This window comes from Ovis canadensis, chromosome 5 (assembly GCF_042477335.2).
Source record: "Ovis canadensis isolate MfBH-ARS-UI-01 breed Bighorn chromosome 5, ARS-UI_OviCan_v2, whole genome shotgun sequence".
Lineage (NCBI taxonomy): Eukaryota > Metazoa > Chordata > Mammalia > Artiodactyla > Bovidae > Ovis > Ovis canadensis.
This window is the reverse complement of record NC_091249.1, coordinates 118,897,455-118,919,427: the sequence shown is the minus strand read 5'-3', so window position 1 is coordinate 118,919,427 and position 21,973 is coordinate 118,897,455. Positions and strand designations below refer to the sequence as shown.

The 21,973-nt window shown below is 41.6% G+C and overlaps 1 long non-coding RNA gene across 1 annotated transcript; it reads left to right on the top strand.

The window, feature by feature from the left end:
- The first annotated feature begins 1,172 nt into the window (after positions 1–1,172).
- LOC138441539 (uncharacterized) lies at positions 1,173–21,688 on the top strand. Its single transcript, XR_011257394.1, has 4 exons — positions 1,173–1,330; positions 18,998–19,074; positions 19,386–19,476; positions 21,524–21,688. It is a non-coding gene; the product is annotated as an uncharacterized lncRNA (long non-coding RNA).
- The last annotated feature ends 285 nt before the right edge of the window (positions 21,689–21,973 follow it).

Genomic DNA, 21,973 nt, shown 5'->3' with positions numbered 1-21,973 from the left:
GCTGCCACTCCTTGTCCTAACAATGGTCCTTTATGCCTTTGTGCCAACGCCTGTCTGCTGTGCTCATGTACTGGATGATTGCCAAGGGTGAAACTGAAAACTTTATGGAAGCGCTGACGCCAGGAGAGCTCCATGGAAGAACATAATAAGAATATGATCTTAAATTTCTAGGAGCTGTTCAGTTTCATAATGACACTGATAAGTCTTTTCCTCAATTGCTTCCTTTACTGGAACGGCCATGCTTCACTGTGAATGATCCCATCGGAACTGTGGGAAGGCTTTGGGAAGAATGATGCACAACACTGAAGTGTTGATGCTTTGGTGGAAAAAAGACCGCAATTTGTGGGTTGAATTGTGTCCCCCCTCTAAAAGATGTGTTGAAGTCCTAACCCCAAGTACCCAGGAATGTGACCCTAACATGTAAACAGAGGTCTCTGAAGATGTAATTAGGTTAAAAGGAAGTCATGCTCGATGAGGGTGGGTCCTAATCCAGTGACTAGTGTCCTTAGAAGACAAGAGACAGAGAGACAGACAGACAGACAGGGAGAGCATCGCACGATGACAGAGGGCTGCGGAGGTCTGTTCGCAAGCCAGGGAGTGCCAAGGGCTTCTGGCAACACCAAAGACGAGAGGAGGGCACGACACAGATTCCCCGCTAGAGCCTCAGGGAGCACGGCCCTACTGACCTCTTGCTTTTGGACTTCTGGCCTCCAGAACCGTGAGAGAATACATTTCTGTTGTTTTAAGCCCTCCAGGTTGTGGTTAGGGCAGCTTGCAGAAATGACTATATTCAAGAAGATAAAATGTGGATGACCTCAAGAAAATGCATTTTAACTATTTTAATCATCACATCCTGACCTCTTTCCAAAAGAAAGAAACTTTTGACTAAGTCTCACAAACCATGTGTTTTTTCATGCTTTCCGCTTTCTTCCTCTGTTATCTGGCACATAGGAACAAAATGGTCCTCCCCGCCGCCCCCAACTCGCTGGCTTACTCGGTACCTCCCAGCGGCCGTTTTAGGAGCTGTCTTCTAAGCTCCAACCACGCTCTCCCGTGACCATGGATGGCTAAGGTCAGCCTTGCCTACTCAGGATGTGTCCCGTGACTTCCTTCCTCCTCCTCGCCTTATTCAACCGTCTGGCTGAGTGTCACATTTTCTCAGAACTGTGAGCTCTGCCAGGAGCATGTTATCTGGTCTGCTGAGTAAATACTGGGTCACTATATACGTGACCATTGCCGAGTCAAGATGTAATGTCTCACAAGCAACGTGTTTGTTTTAACAGGGTTCGTCTTCAAGGTGGGATTTTGGCAGAAAAATAAGGCAAGAAGGGTGAGTTTCATGATGGGGAGGGTGTGGGTGATGGGAAGGGCAGATGTCTTGGGGGCACGCACACCTGTCATATCCTCTGGGTTTTATTACACAGCCAACTGCCTACCATCCCCGGGCTTTGAACGCTCCTGTGGGAGTTCAAGTATCGTCCCAGGGCAGGCTGCAGGAAGAGCTCCCAGAAGCCTAAATAGAGCCCACGCAGATAATTGCCACCCGAATAGTAAGATCTCAAAATCTGCTCACACTCCTGGTGCTGTTTTCATTTTATTTTCTCCAATATATTTTTAAACACAAAATTCCTCCTCTGTGAGGCACTTCCCTCCACCACCAAATGATGTGAGTTAAGGCGCCCATCCATGTAACAGTGACACACGAAGGCTCCAGTTGCTGTACAGTCTAGGCTTCTTTCATTAATCAAACACCCAAATAGTTAGCAAGTGTTGGTAGTAAACAGTTTTGGGGTGCATATGTATACACACACATACACACATCTACGCATATATTATAATAGTAATGTGCTATTAAATAAATCATTTGCCTGTAATTTGATACTTTGAATTGCTGACTGACGGGAATGAGCAATTAAGATTTTTTTTCTGCCGTTGTATAGACACAGCCCAATTCAAAGGATAGGTGCCCAAAGCTAATTGCGTCTCTATTGTGACCTAGTCTTGTACAACTTTGCCTTTCTCACTTCAGTTTTCTGGGGTCCAGGTGATTGACTATCTGTCTTCTCTCGTTGAGCACCCACTCAGGAAATAGCTTCATGACTGTAGCGCCTCAGCAATAAGATTTAAATAATGACAACTCCTACCGATTTTCTGCTAGGGTAAATAGCTGTAAGTACTTTCTGAAATAATAACGCTGGACTAAGTGATCATCCTCAGTTAATCAATGTGAAAACATCCTAGAACTTACTCAGGTCTAAACGTCCAGAAGGTATCAATCTTGAAAAGGAAGGTTTTTTCAGGTGAAATGCTAATTTCCTTCTATTTTTGTCACTGCCGACAGCAGTCCTAGGGCTACCACAAACAAGGTATTGGTTATTGGCAGATGAAACCGGAGTCTTCTGTAAGGGAGGAAATTGTGTAACAGCGCAGACCCTGGAGTCGGGATGTTTGAGTTCAGATTGCAGCTCCACCATGACAGGCACCGTGTCCTTGGGCGAATGACTGAAATTCTTTTTCCTTGATGTCTTTATTCGTAAAATGAAGATAATAATAGTACTTAGCACATATGGTCGTTGTGATGATTAAATGATTTAATATATGTGACGCTCTTAGCAGAGTGTCTGGCACACAGTGAGTGAAAAGTGAAAGTGTTAGTCACCCAGTCGTGCCCGACTCTTTCCAACCCCATGGACTGTAGCCCGCCAGGCTCCTCTGTCCATGGAATTCTCCAGGCAGAATACTGGAGTGGGTTGCCATGCCCTTCTTCAGGGAATCTTTCCGAGCCAGGGATAGAGCCCAGGTCTCTTGCATTGCAGGCGGATTCTTTCCCATCTGAGCCCCCAGGGAAATGTACGTACGCAATAAATAGTAGCAGTTTTTTTTTTTTTTTTAGTTAATGTTTTGAGTATTTCATCATTTAAAAGGGACTAGCCCTTCAGCTTCCTAGGTGAAGCTGGAACCAGGAGCTGAAAACCTTTGGTCAAGTGCATTCTTGCTGCTGAAAGTGAAGGCTGCTTTTAGCAAAAGAGGGTTTATGATATGGCATCTTGAGGTCACAGGAAGCTATGGCAGAGACCAAAATGGGCTAAACCTGAGACGTGGATGAGGGCTATGCAGCTGTGGCAAAGGGCTTGCTTCTCCTCAGTCAGTAATGGCGTGAGTGGTCTCCAGTTGCTTCTCAGTCCTGGATTACATCTGATATACATATAGCCCTATCGAGAGCCCTGCTTTAGACAAGATCTTGTCATTCTGTAGAAAACAACTGGCTAGAAACATGGGACAAAGTTCAAGTCTTTGCTAATATATTATATTTGCTGTTGTTTAGTCACTAAGTTGTGTCTGACTCTGCGATGCTATGGATTGCAGCAGGCCAGGTTTCCCTGTCTTTTACCATCTCCCAGAATTTGCTCAGACTCATGTCCATTGAGTCGGTGATGCCATCCAACCATCTCATCCTCTGTTGTCCCCTTCTCCTTCTGCCCTCAATCTTTCCCAGCATCAGGGTCTTTTCCAATGAGTCAACTCTTCGCATCAGGTGGCCAAAGTATCGGAGCTTCAGCTTCAGCATCAGCCCTTCCAATGAATATTCAGGTTTGTTTCCTTTAGGATGGACTGGATTGATCTCCTTGCTGTTCAAGGGACTCTCAAGAGTCTTCTTCAGCATCACAATATAAAGCATCGATTCTTCTGTGGTCAGTCTTCTTCACGATGCAACTCACATCTGTGCATAACTACGGGAAAAACCATAGCTTTGACTATACGGACCTTTGTTGGCAAAGTAATATCAGTCATCAAACAAGGATTATCCAAAAAGTGATGTTCATTCCTGAGCTGGAGACTGGCCCAGGATCAGGAGAGAGGATGAACCAGCAAAGAGGAAATAAGGTCAGAGTGCAGTGAGGCTGAATCAGGAGGCCTGACGTGCAGAAATGAGATTACTATGGAATTGCATCTTGTTGTTGCTGTTCAGCTACCAAGTCATGTCCAACTCTTCGAGACCCCAAGGACTGCAGCATGCCAGGCTTCTGCGTCCCTCAGCATCTCCTGGAGTTTGCCCAAGTTCACGTCCACCGAATCGGTGATTCCATCCAACCGTCTCATCCTCTGTTGCCTTCTTCTTCTGCTTTTAATCTTTCCTAGCATCAGGAATTGCTTCTTACCAGGGCATTAAATGATTCAAAAGCTCACATTTGTAAAAATCACAGAAAATTATCCTTAAAAATCCCTTTTACTTCATGAACGATTTTTACTTCATGAATGATTCATAAATGGCTTTGTACATACAACCCTACATAGTGTGTGTCTAATACGTGAAAAATAGTACAAATGCAATATTGCCTTTTATAGAATTTTATAATATTTAAAACTGTATATTGAGCATAGATACTTGACTTCATTTAGGTTAAATGCACCTATTATGTGATTCTTAAAACTATGTTTGGGCCCTGGGCCGATTTCTATTCTCTGCGCTGTGTGTTCTCCCAGGTTTTCTTAGCCTGCATATTTTTTCATGCACCTTGACACTTAAAGGCTAATGTATTTATTCAGAAGAAAAGTAGATGATAAAAGGTAATTTAACATGTGGATACTTTGTTCTCCAAGGTTTTAAATATTATAGGCAATTGGAGATCAGTTGCAGCAAAGGTGCCTCTAGGAAAGTAAAAACAGAAATTCATGTATCCATGTCTGCTTCTAGGAGGGATTGGCAGCGTTTCTACATTTTAGTAGATCAGCAGGAAGAAACCACATGTGCCATCACTGTAAGATAAGTCACCAAATAACGGAGCATTTCTGCTCGATTCTTCTTGGTCGTTTACTTCCCAGTGAAAACAGAAATCATATACACAGGTAGGGCCTTAAATACTGAATGATAAACCAAATGCTTGTCATGTGATGGAGAGGATGTCAGGGGATCCCTTACCCCCAAAGCTGGTCTATAATACAGAATTTTATTGTGAGAGATTAATTTTCTTTGTTTCAAAGTTAGCCCTGTTTTGGAGTAGAAATATGTTAGACTTGACAGTCGCTTTGCTAGAGCCAAGCAACATAAACCTCCCTTTCTTCTTTCCAGGTAACGTGTACCTGGCATTTCCAACCTCCCTTGTTCTGGCCCGCAGAAAGCTTGTTGTCTGCGTTAGGTCTGGGCTAAAGGAATGTCCGTGGAAGGGATGTCTAGCAGGTCTAGCTCTGGATTTAAAATCCTCTGCTTAATTTTCCAACATTTCTTTCCCACCTTGGTTATTGAGAAGGTTATATTGGAGATGGTGCCATTTGAAACTGGAAGCAGCCTCATTTGTAGGAAAGCCTCCTGAGAGCTTTACATGCACATCAGACTATATACAAACGACAAATACACCTTTACATTGCTAAGCCTTTGGGATTTTTGAGGTTGCTTGTTATAGCAGCTAAGGTTATTTATCCAAATAGAAATGTTTATATCAGAAGTGAAGCACTTCCATTAAATATATGTAGTATTAGCATTGACTTAACTGTTGAGAGGTAAGTAGGGGCTTCCCTGGTGGCTTAGAGGGTAAAGCATCTGTTTGCAATGCAGGAGACCCGGGTTCAATCCCTGGGTTGGAAGATCCCCTGGAGAAGGAAATGGCAACCCACTCCAATACTCTTGCCTGGAAAATCCCATGGATGGAGGAGCCTCGTAGGCTACAGTCCATGGGGTCGCAAAGAGTTGGACACGACTGAGCAACGACACACACAGTGAGAAAATTGATATCGAAGTGTGTGAAGACGGCTGTTCATGTGAGGTGGTGGCGAAATATTTAGTACAACCACCACTTGCAATAAATCAGAGGTCAGAACAAGTCCCTGCTCAGTCTGCAGCGTTTGGGGCAATGGCTGAAGTGAATCAGACCGTTAGTTTGGGCCAGCAATTACAGGCTAAGGTATTACACAAAAAAAGATGGGCTCAGGAAAAACTTGGCTGGTTTACAAACATAAAGGAGAGGGACTAGATGGAATCCAGAAATGTTTGGGTGAAAATGCTGTTCCTAAATCCTCAATAGGAAAAGTGAGGTTAAAAAAATTGTTAGTTAAATCAAGTAACTCAGGGCAAAGGTCAGATTAAGGATGTGTGTTTCCTTAGCTGATTATCAACTGATTCCCGCTTGTGATTTACTGATAAGGAAGATTACCTCATCCTCCAGGTTGCAGATAGCCTCAAGTTCAGTTCAGTTCAGACGCTCAGTCATGTCCGAATCTTTGCGACCCCATGAATTGCAACATACGAAGGAAATGGCAACCCACTCCAGTGTTCTTGCTTAGAGAATCCCAGGGATGGGGGAGCCTGGTGGGCTGCCATCTATGGGGTCGCACAGAGTCGGATACGACTGAAGCAACTTAGCAGCAGCAGTAGCAGCAGGCCGCCCTGTCCATCACCAACTCCCGGAGTTCACTCAAACTCACGTCCATCGAGTCAGTGATGCCATCCAGCCATCTCATCCTCTGTTGTCCCCTTTTCCTCCTTCCCCCAATCCCTCCCAGCATCAGAGTCTTTTCCAATGAGTCAACTCATCGTATCAGGTGGCCAAAGTACTGGAGCTTCAGCTTTAGCATCACTTCTTCCAAAGAACACCCAGGACTGATCTCCTTCAAAATGGACTGGTTGGATCTCCTTGCAGTCCAAGGGACTCTCAAGAGTTTTCTCCAACACCACAGTTCAAAAGCATCAGTTCTTCAGTACTCAGCTTTCTTTATAGTCCAACTCTCACATCCGTACATGACCACTGGAAAAACCATAACCTTGACTAGATGGACCTTTGTTGGCAAAGTAATGTCTCTGCTTTTGAATATGCTCTCTAGGTTGGTCATAACTTTTCTCCCAAGGAGTAAGCGTCTTTTAATTTCATGGCTGCAGTCACCATCTGCAGTGATTTTGGAGCCCAAAAAAATTAAGTCTGACATTGTTTCCACTGTTTCCCCATCTATTTCCCATGAAGTGATGGGACCAGATGCCATGATCTTCGTTTTCTGAATGTTGAGCTTTAAGCCAACTTTTTCACTCTCCACTTTCACTTTCATCAAGAGGCTTTTTAGCTCCTCTTCACTTTCTGCCATAAGGGTGGTGTCATCCGCATATCTGAGGTAATTGATATTTCTCCCAGCAATCTTGATTCCAGCTTGTGCTTCTTCCAGCCCAGCGTTTCTCATGATGTACTCTGCATATAAGTTAAATAAGCAGGGTGACAATATACAGCCTTGACGGACTCTTTTTCCTATTTGGAACCAGTCTGTTGTTCCATGTCCAGTTCTAACTGTTGCTTCCTGACCAGCATAGAGGTTTCTCAAGAGGCAGGTCGGGTGGTCTGGTATTCCCATCTCTTTCAGAATTTTCCACAGTTTATTGTGATCCGCAGAGTCAAAGGCTTTGGCATGGTAAATAAAGCAGAAATAGATGTTTTTCTGGAACTCTCTTGCTGTTTCCATTATCCAGCAGATGTTGGCAATTTGATCTTTGGTTCCTCTGCCTTTTCTAAAACCAGCTTGAACATCTGGAAGTTCACAGTTCACATATTGCTGAAGCCTGGCTTGGAGAATTTTGAGCATTACTTTACTAGTGTGTGAGATAAGTGCAATTGTGTGGTAGTTTGAGCATTCTTTGGCATTGCCTTTCTTTGGAATTGGAATGAAAACTGACATTTTCCAGTCCTGTGGCCACTGCTGAGTTTTCCAAATTTGCTGGCATATTGAGTGCAGCACTTTCACATCATTATTTTTCAGGATTTGAAATAGCTTAACTAGAATTCCATCACCTCCACCAGCTTTGTTCATAGTGATGCTTTCTAAGGCCCACTTGACTTCACATTCCAAGATGTCTGGCTCTAGGTGAGTGATCACACCATTGTGATTATCTTGTTCATGAAGATCTTTTTTGTACAGTTCTTCTGTATATTCTTGCCACCTCTTCTTAATATCTTCTGCTTCTGTTGCTGCTAAGTCACTTCAGTCGTGTCCCACTCTGTGCGACCCCATAGACAGCAGCCCATTAGGCTCCTCTGTCCCTGGGATTCTCCAGGCAAGGATACTGGAGTGGGTTGCCATTTCCTTCTCTGATGCATGAAAGTGAAAAGTGAAAGTGATGTTGCTCAGTCGTGCCCGACTCTTAGTGACCCCATAGACTACAGCCTACCAGGCTCCTCCGTCCATGGGATTTTCCAGGCAAGAGTACTGGAGTGGGTTGCCATTGCCTTCTCTGTCTGCTTCTGTTATGTCCATACCATTCCTGTCCTTTATCAAGCACATCTTTGGGAGAAGGGAATGGCAAACCACTTCAGTATTCTTGCCTTGAGAACCCCATGAACAGTGTGAAAAGGCAAAATGCTAGGATACTGAAAGAGGAAGTCCCCAGGTCAGTAGGTGCCCAGTGTGCTACTGGAGATTAGTGGAGAAATAACTCTAGAAAGAATGAAGGGATGGAGCCAAAGCAAAAACAACACCCAGCTGTGGATGTGACTGGTGATAGAAGCAAGGTCTGATGCTGTAAAGAGCAATATTGCATAGGAACCTGGAATGTTAGGTCCATGAATCAAGGCAAATTGGAAGTGGTCAAACAGGAGATGGCAAGAGTGAATGTCAACATTCTAGGAATCAGCGAACTAAAATGGACTGGAATGGCTGAATTTAATTCAGATGACCATTGTATCTACTACTGTGGGCAGGAATCCCTTAGAAGAAATGGAGTAGCCATCATATCAACAAAAGAGTCTGAAATGCAGTTCTTGGATCCAATCTCAAAAATGACAGAATGATCTCTGTTCGTTTCCAAGGCAAACCATTCAATATCACAGTAATCCAAGTCTATGCCCTAACCGGTAACACTGAAGAAGCTGAAGTTGAACGGTTCAATGAAGACCTACAAGACCTTTTAGAACTAACACCCCAAAAAGATGTCCTTTTCATTACAGGGGACTGGAATGCAAAAGTAGGAAGTCAAGGAACACCCGGGGTAACAGGCAAATTTGGCCTTGGAATGCAGAGTGAAGCAGGGCAAAGGCTAATAGAGTTTTGTCAAGAAAATGCACTGGTCATAGCAAGCACCCTCTTCCAACAACACAAGAGAAGACTCTATACGTGGACGTCACCAGATGGTCAACACCAAAAACAGATTGATTATCTTCTTTGCAGCCAAAGTTGGAGAAACTCTATACAGACAAGAAAATCAAGATCAGGAGCTGACTGTGGCTCAGAACATGAACCCCTTATTGCCAAATTCAGACTTAAATTAAAGAAAGTAGGGAAAACCACTAGACCATTCAGGTATGACCTAAATCAAACCCCTTATGATTATACAGTGGAAGTGAGAAATAGATTTAAAGGACTAGATCTGATAGATAGAGTGCCTGATGAACTCTGGACGGAGGTTGGTGACATTGTACAGGAGACAGGATTAAGACCATCCCCATGGAAAAGAAATGCAAAAAAGCAAAATGGCTGTCTGGGGAGGCCTTACAAATAGCTGTGAAAAGCAGAGAAGCAAAAAGCAGAGGAGAAAAGGAAAGATATAAGCATCTGAATGCAGACTTCCAAAGAATAGCAAGGAGAGATAAGAAAGACTTCCTCAGTGATCAATGCAAAGAAATAGAGGAAAACCACAGAATGGGAAGGACTAGAGACCTCTTCAACAAGCCTCAAGTTAGCTCATTAAACTGGAGGAGATAGGCTTGAGGGTGAGAATGCAAAGAAGGGAATCTCATTTACAAATTGTATCTCAGAAATTTGGGAGTGTTTCCTGCTCGAGGTGACTGTGTTGGAAGCCTACTAAATTGTTGAGGGAATTGTGTTGCCAAAGAAATAGTGAATCCAGACTAGAAAATTCCTTGACTAAATTTTAAGGAACTCTCAGGCCCTTTAGCAAATGCTATCATTTCACTATTATTATTTCCCCAGCCTGTTTCGGGACACAGCTGACACATCTCAGCCCCGTATCTCTTTGCCCTGGGGGACTCTGTCACCTGAAGGACTGCTTGGAATTTGCACCCCAGGAGTGACCTTACATCAAGGAGAGACTGGAGTTTCTATATCCCTCTTGGAAGCTGCGTTCCACATAGCCTTTCAGAGGGTCCCCAGAGGTTTTGAGCTCCAGCTTGTCTACTAAAATCTCTCTAGTGGTAATCTACTTATGAAATTAAAAGACGCTTACTCCTTGGAAGAAAAGTTATGACCAATCTAGACAGCATATTAAAAAATAGAGACATTACTTTGTCAACAAAGGTTCGTCTCATCAAGGCTATGGTTTTTCTAGTAGTCATGTATGGATGTGAGAGTTGGACTATAAAGAAAGTTGAGCACAGAAGAACTGATGCTTTGGTGTTGGAAAAGACTCTTGAGAGTCCCTTGGACTGCAAGGGTATCCAACCAGTCCATCCTAGAGGAGATCAGTCCTGGGTGTTCATTGGAAAGACTGAATTTGAAGCTGAAACTCCAATACTTTGGCCACCTGATGTGAAGAGCTGACTCATTTGAAAAGACCCTGATGCTGGGAAAGATTGAGGGCAGGAGGAGAAGGGGACGACAGAGGATGAGATGGCTGGATGGCATCACTGACTCAATGGACATGAGTTTGAGTAGGCTCCGGGAGTTGGTGATGGACAGGGAGGCCTGGCACGCTGTGGTTTTGCGGTTGCAACGCGTCAGACATGACTGAGCGACTGAACTGAACTGAACCTACTCATGAACGCTCGTGTTACTGACTTGCCTTCCTTCCATGTGTTTCTCTCCACTACTCAAAGCGCTTTTTGAGATCACCTCCCAGTGCAAGAGCTTGCACCAAAATCCTTGGTCAAAGGTCTTATTTTTAGCCAATGCCCATTAGGACAGTTCTCAAGCTTCCGTGAACAGCAGGCAGGGCTTCGGATGCTCTATAGCCTCCAAAGAGGCCATCCTCTGAAACACATCTCTCAGATGTCCGCAAGGCAGACAAAGGGCAAGAACAGGCTGCCTAGAAGATGGGCAAAGGGGTAATGGAGAAGAGCTAACAGAGGAGTTTCTCCCAGCGAACAGAATCAAAGCCAAATTAAGGAACGGGCCCACCAGTCTCCTGGAACTACTAGACTACTCTCTAATTCTCATTCCTGTCTCTAAATAGAAGTCTTTCTCGCAGTTACCCTGCCTCTCTTCCACCGTCGTATAAGGAAAGCGTAAATGAAGAGTTGCTAACTTGTCTTTTTGGTTCATATGTGGTGGCGACTAGCTTAGTTATACCCCGCTTTGGTGAGAGGACTGCTCTTTGCCCAGAGAAACAGAACTTTGTAGTAGATGGCATGACGAGAAGATACTGCAGGAGAAGTATTGAAATAGATATTTGATGACCAGAAAGAGAGGGGACTTGCGTAATAGACTGATTAAGTGTTGGTCAATCCTGTTCTATTCTCCTGAGCACAAAAGAAAAATACATTCTTTCAAAGTTATTTAGTTATGCAAGGCATGTGGGAGAATATGGTGTCTGTGACTTCCAGCCCTGGCCATAAAGTCTCCTGTATCACTGTCCACATACTGTCTTAACTCTTTAACTCTTTCCTTGGTAAACATGTAGGCCGTCTGTGGGAGATGGCGGCAAAATAAAGATGGGAGGCACTTTCATCCCTGAGCTGCTACTTGGAGAAGACACGCCCAGGGACATTCCCCAAGCTTTAAGGACTGTGATGTGAACCACAAATAAACCTGCACTTTGTTAAGCCCCTGAGATGTTGGGATTGCTTGCTACAGCAGCCAGCACAACTCATGAAGACTCATAGAGACATCATATTAGTATATTTATCCTTCTCATGTTCTTTGACACACGTAGAACATGCTTTGATGATGGAGAAGGAAGCGAGTTGATGAGGGGATCCGTGAACATTTAGCAAGAAAGGGAGTGCTTCAGAAAGAAACCAGAAGATGCCAAATGTAGTTCACACATTTTGGCCTGGAAATTACCCTTGGTTCTCCACTGGACACTACAGCACTATAGAGGGTATTTGATGGTGTGCGTGTGTCCATACCATATCCATACACATGAGGAGGACAGAGGTGAGGCCAGGCATGGGTAGTACAGTACAGCAGGTAGCTTCCTCCCTACATCCTGCAGTGACCCCTTCAACTTCTCCTTCTTTGTCCATGCCCAGCCTGTTCTTGTTTCACAGTCAGTATTGTGCCCTGTATAATGTCCATAGCTCCAAGGACACATTGCCAGAGGTGCTCTGACAAATCAGGGTGGCTGGGGAAGCTCTGCCAGGAAGGGGAGAATTCACAGACCGGGAACGCTCTCTGAGTTAAGGGCTGCTCTCAGTCCCAGCTGGCTATCAGCTAATTTCTGCAAAAAGATGCCCTTTTCCCAGAAGCATTTACATGTCAACTGGAACTTCCAGAGGATTTCTATGGTTTTAAGATAATCTTTTTTTTAATTAAAAATCTATTAATAGGTGATTTATGGTAATACTGAAGAAGGAAATGGCAACTCACTCCAGTATTCTTGCCTGAGAAATCCCATGGACAGAGGAGTCTGGCGGGCTACAGTCTGTGGGGTCACAAGAGTCGGTCACAACTTAGTGACTAAGCTACCAGCGCCACATAGCAATACATTGACATGGTTCAAAATAAAAATAATACACCACACAAAACACTTGCATCCATTCTGTGTTACCTACTCTGCCCTCTACAGCTAAACACTTTAACTAGGCTTTAATATAAAATCAATCTTTAATGACAAAATTTCAGGTGCCAATAGCTGATGGGGAACTATTTTAAGACAGGGAACATGCTCCTAAAATTACAGTTTCATAGTGCTTTGGCCGTCTATTCCAGCTATTGCAAAACGGTCCTGAAATTGAGAAGAAACACTGAGCAATTGTTTCAATTGACCTGCACGCTACCAACCAGAGACAAACCATTTGATTTCCATATGTTCAGATTAACATAGTTTAATTTAAGCACTTGGTTGCTGAAATAAGCACCTAAATGTTCAGTTCAGTTCAGTCACTCAGTCATTTCCTATTCTTTGCGACCCCATGGATTGCAGCACACCAGGCCTCCCTGTCCATCACCAACTCCCAGAATTTGCTCAAACTCATGTCCATTGAGTCGGTGATGCCATCCAACCATCTCATTAACTCAGAGCAAATTTTAATTCTGAGCAACTTTAATCTTTGTAACAAAGGTTTACATATGTATCTTATCCCTTCTCTGCAGACATATTTCCTATCTTTCTGTGGGTATTCAAGTACAAAATGCTACAGCGATCATATAGGTACCAGTATCATAGCCCTGCTGTGTTCTGCCCGTCCAAATGCAACCAACTATACCAGACTTCAAAGATGTTTTCCTATAGATTTTTCCTATTACTTTTCTCTATGGCAACAGCCCCAGAAATGTTACCCCCCCTTTTATTTAGAAAAACCAATTTTATTTGAATATAAAACCCTGAATAAATTTGGTCTTAATGTCTTTTTGATATTATCTTTTCCTTGAGTTTCATTCCTTGTGACAGTTGCACCCAAAATTATAAGTAGTAAAAAACGAAAAGGCAGTTCTGGATGTTAAATACTAACCATGTGTTTGGGATGGTTGGAGGGGAGGTGGGGATCGCTGAGCTTTTGGATCTATACGACAACAGATGTAAAGATCAAAAAGGGAAAATCAGGAGTACGAACGCGGGGGGGAAATACTTTGAAGTACAAGTGTTTTTTACCAGAGGAAACCAATTTTCCCAATTTACTCACATAACACTGGAATGAATAAACCCTTGGTGTTCATGAGCTGATGGCTGAAACACTGGTTAACAGGCTAGCAGATGGGAGAGGGCGCTGCTGGTTCTGTCTTTTCATTTTCTTTTATTACATAAGGAGATTACAACAACAACAACAACAACAACAAATGAAAACAGAAATGAGGTTTGGGAAGTACTTGGGACTACTTAGAATTCCGAGTGAAAGGACAGATGGGGCGCTTTGAATAACTGATACGTCTCTGGATGCATAGGATCAATTAGCCGACATCTCTGACTCTCTATGCTTCGTCATGTCTTAAGTATATTAGGGAAGTAGATTTATGAGACACTATCCTTTCGGTCTGAATGGTAAAATTTAAATTTGTTTATGGTTCAGCATGTATAACTACTGTCCAAAATTTTAGTCAGTTTTTGTTGCCCTTATTTAACGAGCAATAATTACTATTTGGGGAACTTCAAAGCTTGCTGGGCTAAGAAAGTCTAAGAAGTCTTAGGGCAAGAGTCTCATGTGGTTTTTAGAGCCCTTTGCGCTTCATTTTTCTATTTTTTTAAGAGGTTTCAGGATCATCTGTTTCCTCTGGCTTCTTTGGAACGACTGTGGACAACTTTGCTTCTTCCTTTGGAGTATGCGTTCTGGTGATCTCAATGAACAACATGTTGGACTCTGTGAATTTGTTTCCATATGGAACAAGTTAGCAGCTATTTAATTTCTAAAAATGTTTATGAAGTCCGCAGCCCATTGTTATTTTTAGAGAGGCTTGTTCAGATCTTTGCCAGACGGTTATTTCAGGACTCCAGAGATTCTTTATGAAACTCCTCCAGAAAGCACACCACCTTAAAACAAGACTGAGTTATTGTAAAGATTAAAATGAAAGCATTGATTCCTTGTCTTATTCACATTAACCTTCTTCACGTAGGAGTTAGTCTGTACTCCTTCACGTTGGAATTAGCCACAGGACAAGCAGGTATTTTTAAATTAGAAGATTTGCCTAGAAGCTTATTTGGTTTTATAATCAGCGAGTGAACTGCATTCATATTTGACCAAAAACATATATGATAGCTTAAGGAGTCATGTAAACACACAAACTTTTTAAAAAAGCTTATCTTAATTCTTCTGTTTCTAGGATGTAAAGTGAGCCATAAAGACAGTATTTCATTTATACTTATTTCCAAGCTTTGATATCCTGGTCCTTAGGTGGATTTAATTTTTCTTCTTGGCCAATTAGCCCAGAGTTACCCATTTGTTCGAGGATTTGGCACTTTTTAGCATTCAGCCTTCATTACTCCTTCTGAAAGCTTCTTATGGTTGAATGCTGAACACTTACAAAAGCGGATAGGTATTTAAATGTGAAAATGAATTCTTATAATTAGATTTACTCTTTTTAATCAAGGATGCAAAATACTGTTTCTTGTTCTCAATGAAATTTAGAGGATGAAGTTGAGAAAATGCAAAAGTGAATGCATCTGTTTCTACCTATTTGAAAATCTGAGTCTTTCTTGAATTGTTCTTATTTGATAATGTTCTTCTCATTATGCAGTTACTTAGTTGTACCGTAAGGAAATATTTGAATTATAAAAGTGCCAATTTGGGGGCATTAGAGGAACATATTGTGGGTGACGCTTATCTCTGGGTGGCAACTGAAGGTAAAACAATTGTGGAAAAAGGAAATGCCGTGAGAAAGGAAGTGAGTAAAGAGAATGATTCATGGAAGGAAGTGCAATTTGGCTTCTGATAAGTTTGGAGTTGTAGAAACCATAATAATTTTTCACACACATTACCTGTTGTGGAAGACATCATAGGCAAAATAGTAAAATGAAAGCTCTTTTATTCTTTTTAAAGTTGGTAGAGATTCAATGGAGATTTTTTTCTTAAAACATTAATTTTAAAATAAAATGAATTTGTCAGTCTCAGGAACCAGTCTCTCTAAGATGAAAAATAATTTTGTTTTGATTTATGCATTTAATATTTCACACTGGAAATGTAAAACTACAGCAGTTATTTTATAGTGACTGAGATCAGGAAATATGGAGGTAATTCATTATATTTATTATTTTCCTTATAAAACTATAAATCAATGTTATTGAAAATTAAATGTATGGTCTTTTGTGCGGGCATTTCTGAGGTATAACACTACTTTCCATAAGGCTTTCTAGGATCTGACAGCAACTTGAATTATTCATAGAAGCCTTGGATTTTCCCTCAACCTAATCAAATTAATAAAACAATTTCAGTTCTAAAAGCTATTAATGCTCTGTGGAAAAGAGCAAAAATCATGAGTTTATCTTCAGTTTCTTTCTGAATTTTATGTACTTCTGGGGATCACCAAGTCCGAAAGCTTAGATGGTAAGTCAGGATACTGACTGCTATGTCATTGCTGCTTTGCTAGTGTGGCATCGTTGTGTGATAATTCTTATTCCTCCTTTATCACTGTACTCCCAAGGAAGACTATTAGTTCCCTGAAGGGCCTTTAGAGATCCCTTTTTAAGAAAATAAAGAAATAAAGAAGAATTATAGAGAAGCATTCTAGTTTTCAGGATTAATTACCATACTTAACATCTGAAATGCTTTTGAAGTCTTTGGTAAAAAGGAATTATAACATGTGATGAGACAAATATAAGCAGCTAAAAGAAACATGCAGACAGGAACAGGGGTACTCTCTCACTGGGTCCAGTAGAAGAATGAACATTCACTTGATCATGGAACTGAAATGATTTGAAATTTTTGGCATCCAAGGCAAGAGGAAAGTAAGTTGACTATATAACCTTCCTTCTCTAATCCCAAAGCAAGCATATGTATTAGTCTGTGGAGAAAAACTTATTTCAGAATGTAAATTCAAGAAGAATTTTTTTATGTGTATCTTTGTACAAGGGATTTTTAATAAGGTAAACAATGCCTTCAACTCCAGCCTCATCTTATAGAAATATTGTTCAAGATGACCCTTCTTGAACCAGTGCTCTCTGAAGGTTGAGGATATAATATTAAACCACTATGCAGTGAAGGTATTCCTCCAGGGGCTCAAATAATAAAGTATTCCACTTGGGGAAGAGCTGGCTTAATACAGGACAGAATCCAGAAGAAGGAAGTACCTTCAACTCTCCTGCAAGATCTGTCTCAAATTTCAGATGTTTTAAGCAGGCCCATGGTAAGTCCTGGGTCACAGGCAATTTCAGGATACAGTTCTGAACCAGAAACTCATAGGTAGGAGTGAGGTACCATTGTTCTATTAGGAAAGCCCAACCTGCATTTCACCCACTCAAAAAGCACTCTGAGCCTCAGCACAGTCATGGGTAAGTGCAGAGTTTGAAGGCAGTGCCAGAGTTGCCCAGATCTTCCTATTTGCCTAGCTGTTGTAAGCATAGAGCATGATGGATTTGAATTAGCCAGAAAAATGTTTATTCTATGTGCAGAAGGTCCAGTTTCTAAGCAGAACTCTATTTTGATAACCCTGCCAGGAAGAGTAATCTGCAAAACACACGCAACATACCTAAATCTGCAGAATGGTATTATTTGAAAATGTCTTTTTAAATGTTAGAGGACGCTTACCAGATGTTACCAATTTTGATGGAAATGAGACTGAGGGACCCCTTTAGATTTTTACAAACTGATGAGTCCACTGCTTAAGGCTTTTGTTTGTTTTACTGTCAGAGAAAATTCAACTGTTTGGCCAACATAAAGAAGGATGTTTGGCATCTTGCTTGCTATAGCAAGAGGGAGTGCGGTTTATTCATGGAATGGCTTGACGATACCGTGTATTTGAAAAAAATACAAGCAGTGAGGCTAGAACGCAGCACTCTTGGAGACCAATTCAAGATTAGACAAGTGTTTGCTAAAATGCCCCTGTGTTCACTCATCTGCTCATAGCCTAACGGTCATATCAAGTTTGGGTTTTCGTCCCGCAGACTGATGAAAGATGGGTGAGCTAAGAGGAGGCAGGGCTAATACACTGGAAGTTGAAAACTGGTGCCAGAAATCAGTTTGTGGCTTAGAGTTTAAAGGACGTGCCCCACAGATGAAGCAGTTGAAATTAGGAACACCAGGAGTATCCATTTGTAAAAGTCCTCTGCTGAAGGGCTTTGATCTGTAACTTTCCTGAGATAGAATGTGGTAAGAATGGATTGGAGATAATTTGAGGGACGAATGGAATCTTCTAAAATCACTGAAGTGATTTAACTAGTACTTTGTCTTGAAAGCTGTTATTGTCTTCCATCAACTACCTAAAATCTGGAGACAGTCATGTGAATTTAAATGGAGATTTATGCTTCTATCAATTGTCTCTCGAAAAGTCAAATGATAAATAACCATTTCTCCATATCTTCATTGTTCTCCCTATGCTCAAAATTTAAAGCTTCTCACTCAAATCTTACATGCTTCATAAAATGTACCGCTTATTTTTTGTAGATATATAACACATCTTATCGGAGAAGGCAATGGCACCCCACTCCAGTACTCTTGCCTGAAAAATCCCATGGACAGAAGAGCCTGATAGGTTGCAGTCCATGAGGTTGCTAAGAGTTGGACACAACTGAGCGACTTCACCTTCACTTTTCACTTTCATGCACTGGAGAAGGAAATGGCAACTCACTCCAGTGTTCTTGCCTGGAGAATCCCAGGGACAGGGGAGCCTGGTGTGCTGCCATCTATGGGGTTGCACAGAGTCAGACACGACTGAAGCGACTTAGAAGCAGCAGCAGCAACACATCTTATATGTTTGCTATATATTTATAAATTCTGACAAGTTTTTGATAGTGGAAGAGGAGTGTGTTCGTTTCCTGTGGGCACCATAATAAAATCCCACAGATGAGTCTTTAAACCACAGAGACTTATTCTTTTCATATTTCTGGAGGCTACAAGTCTGAAATCAAAGTGTTGGCAGGGCCACGTTCTTTACAAATATCTAGCAGAATATCCTTCCTTGCCTCTTCCAGCATCTTGGAGCCCCAGGCCTTCCTTGGCTTGTGGCAGCCAGCCTCCAGCCTCGGCCTTGGTCTTCACAGGGTCATCTTCCTTCAGTGTACCTCTCCTTTACTTCTGATAAAGACATCGGTTATGTTAGATTAAGGACCGACCCCACATCAGAATGACCTCCCCGTGTCCTAATTAACTACACAACTGCAGGCAGGTAAAGTCACATTTGGCTGGTTAGGACTTCCATATACCTTTTGGGGGACATAATTCGACTCAAAACAAGGGCATATTTTGCTTTGTTTCTTTGGTCAAGGGAAGACATACCAATCCTTCTAGAATTAAGACTCTGTAAAGCCATACCTTTGTTTTCCCAGGTAAACAGACAACACAGGGATTATTTCTTGACTTCCCATGATGTGAAAAGGAAAGGTGGAAGTTACTTGAAGACTTGGTGAGACATACTTTCTATCTTGATTTCTTTCCTGTGCTATGATTGCTACATATTCTCATTCATCCAATTCTGGAGTCAGACTCAGGAATAATGATGTTGAAAATTAAAGTATGTTTAAGGAAGAAGGAAATAATTTCAGGAGAGCTAGGTATCAACTTGAAGAGTGCAAATAAAATGAAATTATAATCTTAATTGATCATTAATGTGGATGTCTCTTAGATAGCCCAGAGGGTACCCTTTACACTGTTCAGTTACAGAGGATGATTTTAACCAGTTATTTTCAGTCAAGTTTCAAACATTTCTCTCCATAGAAAAGAGCCAATGGGAAACTATTTTCTGATCCAAATTTCCTTTGCATGGAAGGAGATGTGAATTCACCATTCATTAGTTTAATGACCTTGGGTAAGTAAACCCATTAATCTTTGAATTTTTTTCTGCATTTGTAAAACAGGAATAACAGGAACTTAACCATTAATTTTGGAGAAGGCAATGGCACCCCAGTCCAGCACTCTTGCCTGGAAAATCCCATGGACGGAGGAGCCTGGGAGGCTGCAGTCCATGAGGTCACTAAGAGTCGGACATGACTGAGCGACTTCACTTTCACTTTTCACTTTCATGCATTGGAGAAGGAAATGGCAACCCACTCCAGTGTTCTTGCCTGGAGAATCCCAGGGACGGGGGAGCCTGGTGGGCTGCCATCTATGGGGTCGCACAGAGTCAGATACAACTGAAGTGACTTAGCAGCAGCAACAGCAGCAACCATTAATTTAACAGGGCATTTTAATATAAAAGTCATTTATATACTATATAGTCATACATACAAGTTTAAGAATTTATTTCTGGACAGTGTCTTCAAATAGCCTTCAAGAGGCACTATGGCACAGCAGTCTTGAGCAGTGGTTCTGAATAAGACTGATTCGGATGGAACCTCAGCTCCATCATCTACAGAGGTGTGACCTTGACCTCTGTGCCTCTGTTTATTATCTGTGACGTTAGGATAACACTGTTTGCTTTCTAGGTTGTTGAGAGGATTATATAAGTTAATACATTTGAGCAACTAGGACAGTGCCTGGTATGTGGCAAAAGCGCAGTAACTGTGGACTGAGGAGGATCGTTGCCATAACCTCCAGCATTCAGTTCTCCCTAGCAAGGGCTTAGAACACACACGTCTAGAAGACAATGAAGTTGGTTCCAGAGACACAGGCTGTTGGTCAACCCAGCTGAAACCAGCTTAGGCAAGGGGAAGTGACTGCCATCAGTGCCCAAATCATGTCAAAGGTTTCTCTCCAGCCCCCAACTCTGCCTCTCGTCTGCTCCCTCTTTCCTCAGTTCTAGCAGTGGCCCGAAAGCTACACTGATTTCAGAGTTTTCATCATTTTAGAATAAAGCCAGTGGAACACATGGAAGCTGTAAAAGGCATTTCCCGCAACGAATCTGCATTTCATTGGTTAAGCAGTGTTGGTCACATCCTATCCTTGACCCAACCCCTATGGCCAGGGGTGGATGGCTGCCTTAAAGTGGTTAAGAGACTGAGGCTGAAGGAAGGGCAGAGGCTGACATGAAATGTAGGGCTGGTGAAGAAGGGAGGCTGGATGTTGGCAAAACAAGTACCAAATACCCATCAAAAGCCAATGCATCTTGGACAATTGCCTAAAATACCCTTGATATGATTAATGTGTTGAACTAATTACAAGAAAATTGTATAGTATGGAAGCACAGATTTTATTATGGGCAAGTACTAGGAGATGATGTGCTTTGAGTTATCATAATGCTGTTAATGTCAGGCATCTAGGCTAGTGAGTTCCTTATGTTTGTTTGGGTGAGGTAATGATTGAGGGTATGGCCCATCTTTATTTTTTGCATTGCAAAATATGGCTTCACGTTAGTGACAGAATTGGAAGGCTAATTTAGATGAACCTCTATGAATGCTTCTTGTCTAAAAAGCAACTAATATCTTTTATGGTTCTTTTCATTTAAGTGTGATAGATTGAAATGTTTTAAATCAATTTTTCAAGTGATTTAGACATTAAAATTGGCTTTGATCTTTTCACACGCTTTCATTCTTAAGTCTGTGTTACACTGCTAATGTAATATGAAACGGAATAAAAACTGGGCTTGACAGCTAAAAAGGAATAATCATGATTTAAATGAAAACAAAAACTGTAGACATGTATTTTTGTGACTCCAGTTTTATAGAAACCCACTTTCATGACCAGGGACTTAATAAACTATCATTTTAAAAAGAGACTACAATGGCATTTACATAAAATATCATGAGCAAAAAGTAAGAACATATGGTGCCAAATTTTCCACACTATTCCAGAAAAAAAATTTTTTATTATATTATTATTCTTTATAGAGAAAAAATAGCCTTATTGTAAAAGTATTCGCTAGCCAGAAAAATGTTACAAAGATCTTAAAATTAGGCTGATGTAAATGGTTTTCCCAGGTCTTCCCTGCAAAAGAAAAATACCAGTAGTATACCAGAAGCAAAAACGTCTGAAGAAATCGCAACACTAGACCTTGCATTGATATATGGTGCGCTTCCAGCAAAAAGAGGTCCCCAAACACCATGAGAATTATCTATTAATAAAACAATTTACTTTGTATCTCATGGGCCCAAATGTTTCATTATATTTTGGTATGTTTATTTATACAAATTATAATCACCTAAAGACACTTGAAAAGTCATTTGGTTTAAGGATTACAAAGATGGAGCGGTGTCTTTCACCTGTATCAGAAATTTTGTAACTGATTATTTCCAATCGGGGTGTGGGTATTTATAAAAACTCTTTGAGAGAAAGAACTGTGCTTCTGACAAGCTGTCCGAGGTCGATGCTGTGTTGCTTGGCACTCGAGAATAATAACTGTGAGCGTGTCTGCCACAATGCCTTTATCA